This window comes from Notamacropus eugenii, chromosome 5 (assembly GCF_028372415.1).
Source record: "Notamacropus eugenii isolate mMacEug1 chromosome 5, mMacEug1.pri_v2, whole genome shotgun sequence".
Lineage (NCBI taxonomy): Eukaryota > Metazoa > Chordata > Mammalia > Diprotodontia > Macropodidae > Notamacropus > Notamacropus eugenii.
The window spans coordinates 218,787,313-218,800,081 of NC_092876.1; positions in this window are offsets into that span (position 1 = coordinate 218,787,313).

The following is a 12,769-nucleotide window of genomic DNA, read 5'->3' on the forward strand; positions in this document are numbered from 1 at the left end:
AAGGATGGAAATGTCTGACCCCAATCTCCCTCATTCTTCTGGAAAATTTGAAGGAAAAGAAAGGGGAATTAGGCTGCCACTGCCCCTTGACAAACCCTTAATACTGTAAGAAAGGAAAAAATTGCTAAAAAAAAAACAAACAAACAAACCCAACTCTTCATAGGAAAGTTCATGAATGTCATTTGGATTTGATGAGCTTAATCTGGGACCCAAGTGAATCCTGGAACTCTTCATGATGTATTCATCTTCTGCTGAGTAGGCGGAGAGCATCTTAAAACTTCAAACTCCTTTCTTTTTTGTCTCATGGTGCTCTGGACAGCAAAAGGGGAAGAATAAGAGGCCCTCAGAACCAAGAAGCTGAGGCCACCAGGGTACAAGCAGCAGTAGTATTTCAGTATTTTAGTTCTCCATGACTATAAGTCCCTTCACCCATCCTAATTAATTTTGGTGCTGGAAGCTCTGACATCTCCCATAAAATGTGACCTCCAGACCTCATCATCATAGTTCACTCTGAGAGTTGCCTCACCATCAACTATACTTCTCTCAGTCTGACAGTATATCACTAAAGCACTCTATGGGAAAATGCGGCATCCCTGCAGATAAAACTGCAGATAAAATCAGCAATAGCTCCCACTGCTGTAACATTTCAAGGTTGATAAAATGCTTTCCCCACAGCCACCCCATCAGGTATGCAATGGAGAAGTCACAGACCATGAAACTGAGTCCCAGAGAGTTGAATTGACTTGCTTGCAGTTATATAACATGGCTGTCAGAGTTGCTACTACAAACCAATTCTTATAATATTTATTATCACATATGGCATTTATTACATACTTGTATTATTAGCTTTTTATAAATATGTATTTTAACTTCCAAACAAGGTTAGTATTTCACTTGCCTTACAGTGTCTAGTCCAGTGTCCTATATAATGTAGATGTTTAAACATTTGGTGATTATTAATTTCCAATTGATTGGGTCACAAATAAATTCATTTTTGTTGAATACATAACATATTTATTTAGATGATCATGTTTTTATATATTATGATGATCATTTACTACTATTGGACTATCAGCTTTCTACAATTTGACTTAAAAGAAATATATAAGAAACAAGGTATAAAATCATGTTTGATATCTGTGCTGTTTACAGTCATTAACTTTTTCCTATTTGCTACCAATTGACAATAGTGGGATTACTTTAAAAGTTCTTTAAAACATCCATTAGTCATCTTTAAAGTATTTTTTATTTGAAAAAAACAGAGATGGTATTTTATAATAATATATATGTGTTTACAAGACTCTGCTTGTCCATGCCATTGTGGTATTAAAATTTTCCTGTATGAATACAATAGGAGAGCTAGGTGGTATGTGGATAGAGTGTCTGACCTGGAGTCAGGAAGATTCATCTTCCTGAGTTCAAATCTGGCCTCAGATACTTACTAACTGTGTGACCTGGGCAAGTCACTTAATGCTGTTTGCTTCAATTTCCTCATCTGTAAAATGAGCTGGAGAAGGAAATGGTAAACCACTCCAGCGTCTTTGCCAAGAAAACCACAAAAGGGTCATGAAGAGTCAGACATGAGTGAATAACAATAACAACTAGACATAATAATAACTAACATTTATATAGTGCTTCACATGTTTGCAAAGCACTTTGTAAACATCATATAATTCAATCCTACAAAAAAAACTCCTTGGGGGTTAATTGTTGTTAATATTATCTATCTTTTACATATAAGAAAACTGAGGCAGACAGAGGTAAAGTGAAATATCTGAGGGCAGAATTGAACTCAAGTCTTCCTGACTCCATGTCTGACACTATGTATCATCCAGCTGATATAATTTACCAGAAGGTTGCCATGGATGATATAAACATACCATTCGTAAGGGAAAAAATTAATTCTATAAACATTCAATGATGTTTAAGAATTAAAGATCTCATACAAATGGAAACCATGACTTGTTGTAGCTACATCCATTCTCAGAATGAAACATCATCTAATCCAAACTCCTTGTGAGATAATATTACTGATGTGGATAGGAACAGTGCCCTAAGAGTTAAAATAATATTGATTGACTTTGTGAAGACCTTGGTGCCCTAAAGTCTTTCCTTACCACAACTTCCCCTTATCCTGGACCATAAAATTCCTTGTCCCCACTCCTCATCCTGGGGAATGGGATTTCCTTATCTTGTTTCATTCATAGTCCTCACCCTGTGCTTTTATCTTGCAAGACTTACCCTAGATCTCCAACCCCTGCAAGAAAACCCTAAAATCATCCTATAAAAGCCTGGTCCTTTTCCTACATCATTGCCTTTGTTTAACTCCTTGTTAAATCTCAGGCTCAATGCTTTTGTGTCAATAAGGCTCCTAGTGGTTACAGAGAAGTTCTAAGTGAATTCTTTCACACTGATCCAGCTCTCCCATCTCTGCCTCTTCAACATTACTACCTCTGAAATTTTTCTGGAGTCTTGAATGTACTAGTTCTCACTACTTGTTTAAATTGCATCAAGGGAGAGAAGCTCTAAATGATAAACTTTGGAAGTGTTGCAAGTACTTATTATACTACTCTTACTCAATGGGCATGGATTAACATATTGAATAAAGCTTGATGGATATGCTATCGTTTTAAAAATACACATAGCAAAGGTTGTGTATATAAAGTTTTCATTTTCTTTTTTAGTATCCCTTGTTTTATAATCATGAATTTAAATTACCATCACAATCATGAACTAATCCTAGGCAGCTTGCTGCTCTTTGGATAAATGTTCTTTTGAAAAGCCCCTAAGAGTTGATATTATTAGCTACATTTTTTTGCATCATACATTAACATCTATGCTAATTAGCATTAAACACTGGCAGTTTTATGTATAGACTTTGAAAAATCTGTATTTTGTTTTGTAAGCAGCAGGATATTTTTTGCTGCTCTACAGCTCTCCTAGGGGAAGAAAAGGCTTATTTGAGCTAATTAACCAATACTTGAATAATGATAGATATCTTTAAAATATCTTGAATTTAATCACCCAAGAGCCTTTTCACAACATGTGGCTATAAAAAAATACTGCGTAATGACTTGAGTTTTGTTTTTGTATAATAAGATATGGCTGTGTTTCTGCAATTTGCCATTTAAACTTTCAAAAATAATACAAAAAGCTGGAGATCCCATTAAATAATTTAATTTGAAGGAGGATTTAAATATACCTGTTTTGTCTTTTTTAAAGGTTGTTCCTTTTAGTTAGCATTAACAGACAGTAGAAAATAATCAGTCGCTTAAAGCCAATCTTGCATTTTGCAAAATGATTATGTAAGAATAAACACTGTAAACTTTATTTGCACTTAGAATCTTCTTAAAAAACTACAGTAGCTGAAAAATAATCTTATGAATATACATTTAGTGATGCACATCTCAAGGTATATAGCTAATTTTTACATAGAGGATGACATTTTACACAGTTAATATCAAGTTTCAAGTTTCTATGTGCCTTTTAAAATTACATTTAAAAAATAGTCTGTAAACCAGTAATTATACCAAAGTAACAGAGGGTTTTACAAAATGCTAAAATTTATCTCTGACTAAAGGAAACTTATCATATCTTCATTTTCAAATGCTAAATCAATGACTGGTGTGTAGTAAAAATTGAAAAGAGTAAAAAAATGAAACAGAACATTTCTGTTCAATTGCAATCACTTAAAATCATTTACAGATTAAACCTAGCAATGATTAATACCATATGGTAGAAAGTACCAGGATAGAACATAATGCATACATGGTTTATATGTATATTTTCTGCTGTGATAGAATAATATTTATAGTAACTGTATATTTCTTTTAATACTTTGCCAGTGTTTTTTAGACACATAGGTAGGTACTTGAATATTTTTTCATTCTTACTATCAGTTATTCATATGTAATGCCAGTCTGTTAGGCTTTGTAGAAACCAAGATCTGTACCATGGCTAAGTTAGTGTTTTCATTAGCAAAACAGTTTACTCCCTTTATCTTTAGACCAATGAGGATCCAAAACAGGAATGTTAAATGCTGACTGGAGATAAAAAGTCTTTTCCTCTCTATCTTTAGAATAAAATGTACAATGAACAATTGCAATGCATCTCTTACAGTTGTAGGCTTTAATTCTTTATATTTGTTATTCATTCTTTTAAAAGCAGCAGATAGCTTGATTCATCAGTAGACCTTATGTTCGTGGGTTTTGCCTAATTTTTTCAACTGCACGTTCTTTCCATGCATAAAAGAAGTTAGGAATATTGTAAAGATGGTTTGTGGAGATCCTGCTCTGTGACCTTTTCTACCCTGAACAACAGCTTGAATTCCACATTTGGTTCTGCATAGCGAGCACACAAAAGTCTTCTAAATAGGGCCCTAAAAGCTGCTATTCAACTTCTGAGAGTTGCTTCTATTGTAGGAGCATTTTCTCCCACATTCGGTTGATTTAAGAGTAAAGTGTTGTAGCATTTTTAGCTTTTTCTATACTTTTTTTTTCTTTTAAGTCTTTTAATGAAGGGAATAAATGCAAGTAGCCTCTGTGTGGCTTTCTGCCAAGTAGAGATAAGTCACCCATCAAAACATTAACAGTTTTCACTTCTGCCCTCTAAGAACAACAAAAAAATCAAATCCAACATAAGAACTCAGTGTTTCTTGAACTTTTGAAGAAATGAATCTTATCTACCCAATTAACAGAATAATATAAAGGAAAGTCACTAACTGTATTGATTTCTTATTTATACAACTTTAGAATAGTGGGTGCTAACTGAATAATAAAACATTGCAATAAAAATAATTCAATTTCTAAATTACTCTTTCTGAAAAGGCAGATATAGTATCATAATAACTCTAAAAGCAAAAAGTTGGACAGATCAGGAAAATATTTGTTAACCAGTTTCTAGGTGGGATGGTGCAGTAGGTGGGTGGAGAGAAGTCAAACATAGACAAATCTACCATTCTTGTGTTTTTAAATGAGAGAATTTTATTTCCTATGGAGGATATTTAATAAGATGTGAACAAAAATCACAAAGGATAAGAAGCCATGGAGGAGTTGTGAGAATACTCACATTGGCTAAAGTATATATCTACCAAAGTAAGAAGCAGAAGGAAGAAAACTATTAAAAACTCCTCATCTTTTCATCCTTTTCCTGAAATGTATGTACAAGAAGACACAGACACTCACAATTCAAGTACCTAGCTAGATGTAAGTTCCTTAAATGAAAATATAATAATTGGCCTTGATCACTGCTAAATAAGCACTTGAAAAGTCTTCTTTTAATGAACATGGGTCAACCATATAAGATTGCATGCTGTCTTGGGGAGGGAGCGGGAAGCAAAGGGAGAAAATTTGGAACTCATGGAAGTGATTGTTGAAAACTGAAAACAAATAAATTAATAAACTTGGGAAAAAAAATAAATATGGGTCAAACAATTCAAAATAAAACAATGTATTCAAATTCAAAGCTGTTCCTCAGAAATGAAACAAAATTGACTCTTAAAGAATTATATTACTCATGGCTTTAAGAATATAGCCCAGTATCAAAACATATAACTGAAATATTTACATGAGGTAATACTTCTAAAGTATGTAAGCAACCCCAAGTCTTATATGGTAACATAATACCAAAGAATAGGGGGAGAAGAAGAGGGTTACAAAACACAATCTTGCCATCAAAAGTTAAGATAAAACTTCATGGTAAGAAAGCTAGATAATACAGGATGGGGTCATTGGAGACATGCGTGCATGTGTGTATACACAAAAATTTTTTAAATAGAACTTAATTTTACCCCCAATTACATGTAAAAAGAAGGTTTAACATTCTTTTTTTTAATTTTGAGTTCCAAATTCTCTCCTTCCCTCCCTCTCCTGCTTCCTCCCTGAGAGAGTAAACAATTTGATGTAGGTTATCATATGTGCAATCATATAAAAATATTTCCATATGTCATGTTGCGAAAGGAATCACAGACCAAGAAAAAAAAAGAAAAAAAAGAAAAAAAAGAAAGAAGGTACAAAATAGAATGCTTCAATTTAGACTTCATCAGCTCTTTCTTTGGATGTGAATAGTATTTTTCACCATGAATCCTTTGGAATTGTGTTGCATCATTGTGCTGTTGAGAATAACTAAGTCATTCACAGTTGATTATGCACAATATTGCTGTTTCTGTGTATATCATTCTCCTGGTTCTGCTCATTTCACTTTTCATCAGTTCATATAAATATTTTCAGGTTTTTCTAAAAATTATCCTACTCATCATTTTTATAACACCATAGTATTTCTTTACAATTATATATCACAATTTGTTCAGCCTATCCCCAATTGAACATCCCCTCAATTTCCAATTCTTTGTCACCACAAAAAGAACTGCTACAAATATTTTTGTACCTATATGTCTTTTTCCCTTTTTTAGGGACATGCGTGCACACACGCACATACACACACACACACACACACAGAGTTTGTTTTTCTTAAGTTAATACTGCTGAAGCAGTTTAACAACTGAAAGACATTAAATGGCTTTAGCATAATGTGTAAATGAAAAAAATATTAAGGGACATAATCAGTTGGGACAATCATGGGAGAAGTAGGTAGAGACTAGTATACTACACGACTGAAAACTGGAAATAGGGAAAATGAACAATTGAAACACCTTTAGATGGAAAATGAATAGTACCTGGATTGCTGGGTAATGACAATATGTAAATGTGGTCCAGCAAAGAGGTATACATGGCAGAGTGAATGCAAAAGGAAGTGACATTTTACTTAGTCTCCAGATGTCCATATACCAGCTTAGCCCTGGAGTATCAAGTCTAAAGTGACCTTTGACTGTCAAACATATATCATTTCCATTATGTAGAGTATCTGGGTGACTGAGAAAGCATTTGGATCTTCTGAAATGTGGGCACAAGAGTTCATTATTTCTGATTCTAGGGTTCACCCTAGAATGAATCTTGAGTACTTAGGATCTTAGGTGTTCTCTGAGCAAAAATGGAGGTCTAGTCAAATAAGAACTCACTAATTTGGGCTGAACTTCTAGTGCCTTCTTTCTGAGATTTACATAATCACTGAGAGTACATTGACAATGTGTATGTCTGTGTCTGTGTATGTGTGAGTAAAATCTTGTATATATAATGTCTAAGTTTTTGCATTTCTTTTTATCGCTCTTGTGCTAAGTACAATGTCTGAATGTAGTAAGTGCTTGATAAATGATTGTTGATTGAATGACTAAATGAGCGTAGGAGGTTTGGACTCTGATGAGGAGATGGAAGATAAGGCAACTTTTTCTGTGAGTTTATTCATCTTTGAAATAACCTTTCCACAAGAGGCAATGGTGGTTTGTTTGTTTAGTTTATTTTTCTTCCTTTTTTTGCAACATGGCTGATATGGAAATATTTTGCATTATTTCACATGTATAATTGATATTACATTTCTTGCCTTCTCAATAGGTAATAAAGGGGTGAGATGGAGGGAAACAATTCAGAATTCAAAATTGTTTTAAAATGAATGTCAAAAATAAATAAATAAATGTTAAAAAGAAATAAATAGTTGAATGTTTTGCCTAAACTGTTTTCCTTTGAGGCTTTGATTTTAGATGTTTTTAGTTTTCCCAACAGTTTTTTGTTAAATAGTTCTTGTCCCAACAGCTGAACTATTGTCCTCATTTGCTTTTGTATACTATATACCTAATCTGTTCCACAGCTCAGTCTCTCTGTTTCTTAAGTTATTTTGATGCTTACTGATTTGTAGTATAGTTTGACATGAGATACTGCTAGGCCCCCTTGCTTCCCTTTGCTTTTTCATTGATCCCTTTGATATTCTTGACTTTTTGTTCTTCCATATGAATGTTAGTTTTTTCTAGCTGTATAAAGTAATCCTTTATAGTGTGATTGGTATGGCACTGAATAAATAAATTTAGTTGCTATTGTCATTTTTATCATATTGGCTCAGCCAACCCATGAGCAATCACTGTTTCTCCAGTTATTTAGGTTTGCCTTTATTTGTATAAAGAGTATTTATACAGTTCCTATAAATAGTGTTTATATAGTTCTTGTATATGTCATGTTAGGTAGGCTCCCAAGTATTTTATACTGACTGTAGTTATTTTAAATGGAATTTTTCTTTCTCTTTCTAAGAATATCTCTTCCAGCAGGATTTTGTTGGTAACATACAGAAATGTGAATGATTTGTGTGGATTTCTAGCATATCCTACAACTCTGTGGAAGTTAATTGTTTTGATTAGTTTTTCAGTTGACTTTTTAGGGTTCTTTAAGTAAACTATTGTATCATCTGAAAAAAAGATGGTTTTGTTTCCTCATTGCCTATGCTTATTCTTTCAATTAATAATTAATAGATATACTTTGTTTCACTCTTGATCATATTGTAAAGACTTTTAGATTGTCTTCATTTCAGATAATGCTGGTTCTTGATTTTAGATAGAAACTATTACTTATTATTTTATAGGATAGTTCCATTTATTCCTATAGTTCTTAATGTTTTTAATAGGAATAGGCTTATGTTTTGTCAAAAGTCTTTTTTGCACCTATTAAAATAATAATCTTATTTTTGTTGTTTTGTTATTAACGTATCATGTTTAAGTTTTCCCAATATTGAACTAGTCCTGTATTCCTGGCACAAATTTAACCTCATTATAGTATATATGATTTTCATTATGGTATATTACTTTCATCCCCATATTAGCATTTTATTTGCATTTTTTGCCCCAGTGTTCATTAGAGAAAATGGTCTATAGTTTTCTTTCTCTATTGACTCTTTCTGGTTTAAATCTCAAGATCATATTTATGTCATAGAAGGAACTTGACAGGACTCCTTTATGTATTTTTCTGAACAGTTTATGTAGCATAGAAATGAATTATTATTTAAATATTTGGTAGAATGTGTTTGTAAATCCATTTGATCTTGGGGCTTTTTATTTTGGAAATTAATTTGTGGCTTGTTCAATTTCTGTTTCTAAGATTTATTTATTTTATTTCTTTTTCTGTCAATCTGGGTGATTTATATATCTTTGTAAATATTTATCCATTCCACTTAGATTGTCAGTTTTACTTATATATAGTTGAATTAAGTGGCCCCAAATAATTGCTTTTATTTCTTATTAATTGGTTGTAAATTTACCTTTTTCGCTTAAGACTGATAATTTGGTTTTTTCTTACTTTTTCTTAATCAAATTAACTAATAGCACACCTACTTTGCTGTTGTTTTAAACCAGCTCTTATTTTTATTTATTACATCAATGACTTAAAAAAATTTTTTTGACTTTCAAATCTCTCCTCTGATGTTCTGTATTTCTGATTTGTATTTAATTGGGGAGGTTATCATTTGTTGGTTTTGTTTGTTTGTTGTTGTTCCATGCCCATTTCATTGTTCTGCTTTTTCTTTTGTTGATGGAAGTGTTTAGAGATATAAATTCTCACCTAAGTACCGCTTAGGTGAGAATAAATTTTGATGTGTTGTGTCGCTGTTGTCATTATCTTTAATGAAATTATTGAATGTTTCTATGATTTTTTCTTTGACCCACCAATTCTTTAGAATTAATTTATTTAGTTAGTTTCCAATTGATCTTTAATCTTTGCTTCAAAGGCCCTTACTGAATTTATTACATTATGGACACCAAAACATGCATTAATATTTCTGGGTTTTTTTGTATTTATTTGTGATGTTCTTATGGCCTAGTTATACAACAGGTTTTTTTTGTGACTGTTTCATGTCTCATTTTATTGAGAAATATGTATGCTTCTTTCTATGCCTATTCAATATTTTCCAGAGGTCTTGCTATTTAACTTTAAAAAATTCAATTCAGTTCCTTAGCTTCTTTCTTGTTTGTTATATGATTAGATCTATTTAGGTCTGATAGAGGTCAATTGTGATTCCTCCAATATTATAGTTTTACTGTCTATTTCCTCTGATAACTCATTTAGGCTTTCCTTTCAGAAACTTGGCACTACATCATTTAGTATACATATATTTAATATTATATTAATTAAATATCTTTAGAACTTCTTAGCAAAATGTAGTCTCCTTGTTTATCTGTTGTAATTAGGTTTTTTTTTACTTTTGTTTTATTTGAGATTATGATTGCTTTTTTCTTTTTTACTTTTTTTCTGCCCTTTCTCTTTTTACTTCATTTGAAGCATAATAGACTCTTCTCTATTCTCTTATTTTGACTGTGTGAGGATCTTTCTGTTTGCAGTATGTTTCTTTTAAACAACATACTGTTGGATTCTACTTTCTAACCCATTCTGGTATCCTCTTTCTTTTTATGGGTGAGTTTATCCCATTCACATTCACAATTATGTTTGTTAACTGTGACCCTCCATCCATCCAATTTTCTTATACTTTTCCTTCTTTTTTTTCCCTGTTCCCTCTTTAACTCTTCTAACTTAAAGTTTCTAACTCTTGCCTCCCTTAATCCACCTTCCTTCTTATTCTCCTTTTTCTTTAATTCTTTTCTTTCCTATTTCCCTGTTGAGTAAGATGTATTTCTGTACACAGTTGTGTTTATATGAGTATTCTTCCCTCTTTTAATCAATTTAGATAAGAGTGAGGTTCAAGTGTTGTTAATCCCTTATCTCCCATGCCCCATCTGTGTTGCAAAAACTCTTCTTTGTACACCCCATTTATGTGTGGTAGTTTTCTCCATTTTTCATCTTTCTTTTCCTCTGTTCCAGTGCATTTTTCTTCCCTACTCTTTCCAATTCTTCTTTTGAAGTCATCCAAACATAATAATCCACCAGTAAATATTTATTTAGTGCCTACCAAATGCAAACACTCTGCTAAGTGCTGGGATTACAAAAGAGGCAGAAGACACTCTCAAGAAGATTAAAGTCTAAAGGGTGGATGCAACATGTAAACAAAGCTTGCTATATATAGGAATAAATAAGAAATTATTAACAAAGGGAAGTCACTGGAAGTAAGTGGAGATTCTTCCCACAGAAAGTGGGATTTTTAGTTGGGACTTAAAAGAAGCCAGGGAAGTCAGTAGTTGGAATTGAGGAGGTGGAGCATTCCAGGGATGGGGGACAGCCAGAGTGAATACTCAGAGATGAAAGTTTTATACATAGAACAGTCAGGAGGTCAGTGTCACTGAATTAAAGAGTATGTATTGGGCAATAAAATATAAAAAGCCTGGAAAGAAAGGAGGAGACTAGAAAAGAAGGGCTTTGAATACAAAACAGTATTTTGTATTTGCTCCTGAAGGCAATAGGAAGTTTTTAGAGTTTACTGAGTTGGAGGAGTAACATGATTGGATATGTGTTTTAGGAAAATCACTTTAGTGGCTAAATGGAGAATACATTGGAAAAGGGAGATATTGAGGCAGGAAGGCCCATCAGCAGGTTAAATTAACCATTTTTGGCATCAGTTTGATCATGAGGGGTTAGAGATACTGAAGAATCAAAACTGTCTATTAGGTTGTGAGCCTAGTGGACTAGAAGGATGGTGTTGCCCTCTACAGTGATAGGGAAGATAGGAAGGTAGGTGAAGTTTTAGGGACAATGACAATGAATTCTGTTTTGGACTTATTGAGTTTAAGATGTCTGCTGGACATCCAGTTTGAGAGGTCTCAGAGACAGTTGGAGATTCAAGATTGGAGATGAACAGAGATATTGGTACAGAAAAGGTTGATCTGAAAATCATTAGCATAGAGATGGTAGGAACTGTGGTTTCTCAGTACTTGAATTCTTTTTAAATACATGCTTGCAATATTTTTCCCTTGAACTATGAGCTCTGAATTTTAACTATAGTATTCCTGGGATTTTTTATTTGGGGGTTTCTTGCAGAAGAAATTAAAATTAAATTCCTTTAAAATAATTAAAATTAAAATTTCTACTTTGGGGGGACAGAGACAAGATGATCGGGTAAAAGCAGTGACCTGTTTGAGCTCTCCCCCCAAACTCTTGCAAATACCTGTAGAAAATGACTCTAAACAAATTCTAGAGTTGCAGAATCCACAAAATGACAGAGTGAAAAAATCTCCAGTCCAAGACAACCTGGAAGGTCAATAGGAAGTGTCTATCACACAGGACTGGGAGTGTGGCAGAGCCCAGTCTAATGTGGGCCACACCAGTACATACATGGCCAGAGCAGGCCTAAGGGGACTGAATCACTGGCAGCTATGGCAGTTTCCAGACTTCTCAACCCACAAATGCCAAAGATAGGATAGAAGGTCAGTGAGAAAACTTGGAGGGACCTGTTCTGGCTAGGGTCCAGCCCCTGCCCCAGGGCAGAGGAGGAGGAGAAAGCAGTGGTGGTGGTGGCAGCAATGGCAGCAGTAGCTTCCAGGATTCTGGGCCCACAGATGGTAGGGGATGGAGGGGCTGATACAAAACCTCTGCAGCCTGGGACAGCACACCCACCCCCAGTCCCACTAGAAGCAGAGTCCTACCTTGACAAAGAGGTAGAAAGTCAAGTATTTGGCTGGGAAGATGAGCAAACAGAGGAAAAAAGTCAGACTACAGAATCTTACTTTGGTGACAAAACATACAACCAGAAAAAGTCAAGAAAGTTAAAACTCCTACATCAAAAGCCTCCAAGAAAAACACAAATTGGTTTTAGGCCATGGAAGAGACCAAAAAGAATTTCAAAAATCAAGTAAGAGACGTAGAGAAAAATTGGGAAGAGAAATGAGTGTGATGCAAGAAAATCCTGAAAAATGAGTCAACAACTTACTAAAGGAGACACAAAAAAACACTGAAGAAAATAACACGTTAAAAAATAGACTAACCCAAATGGCAAAAGATGTTCAAAAAGTCAA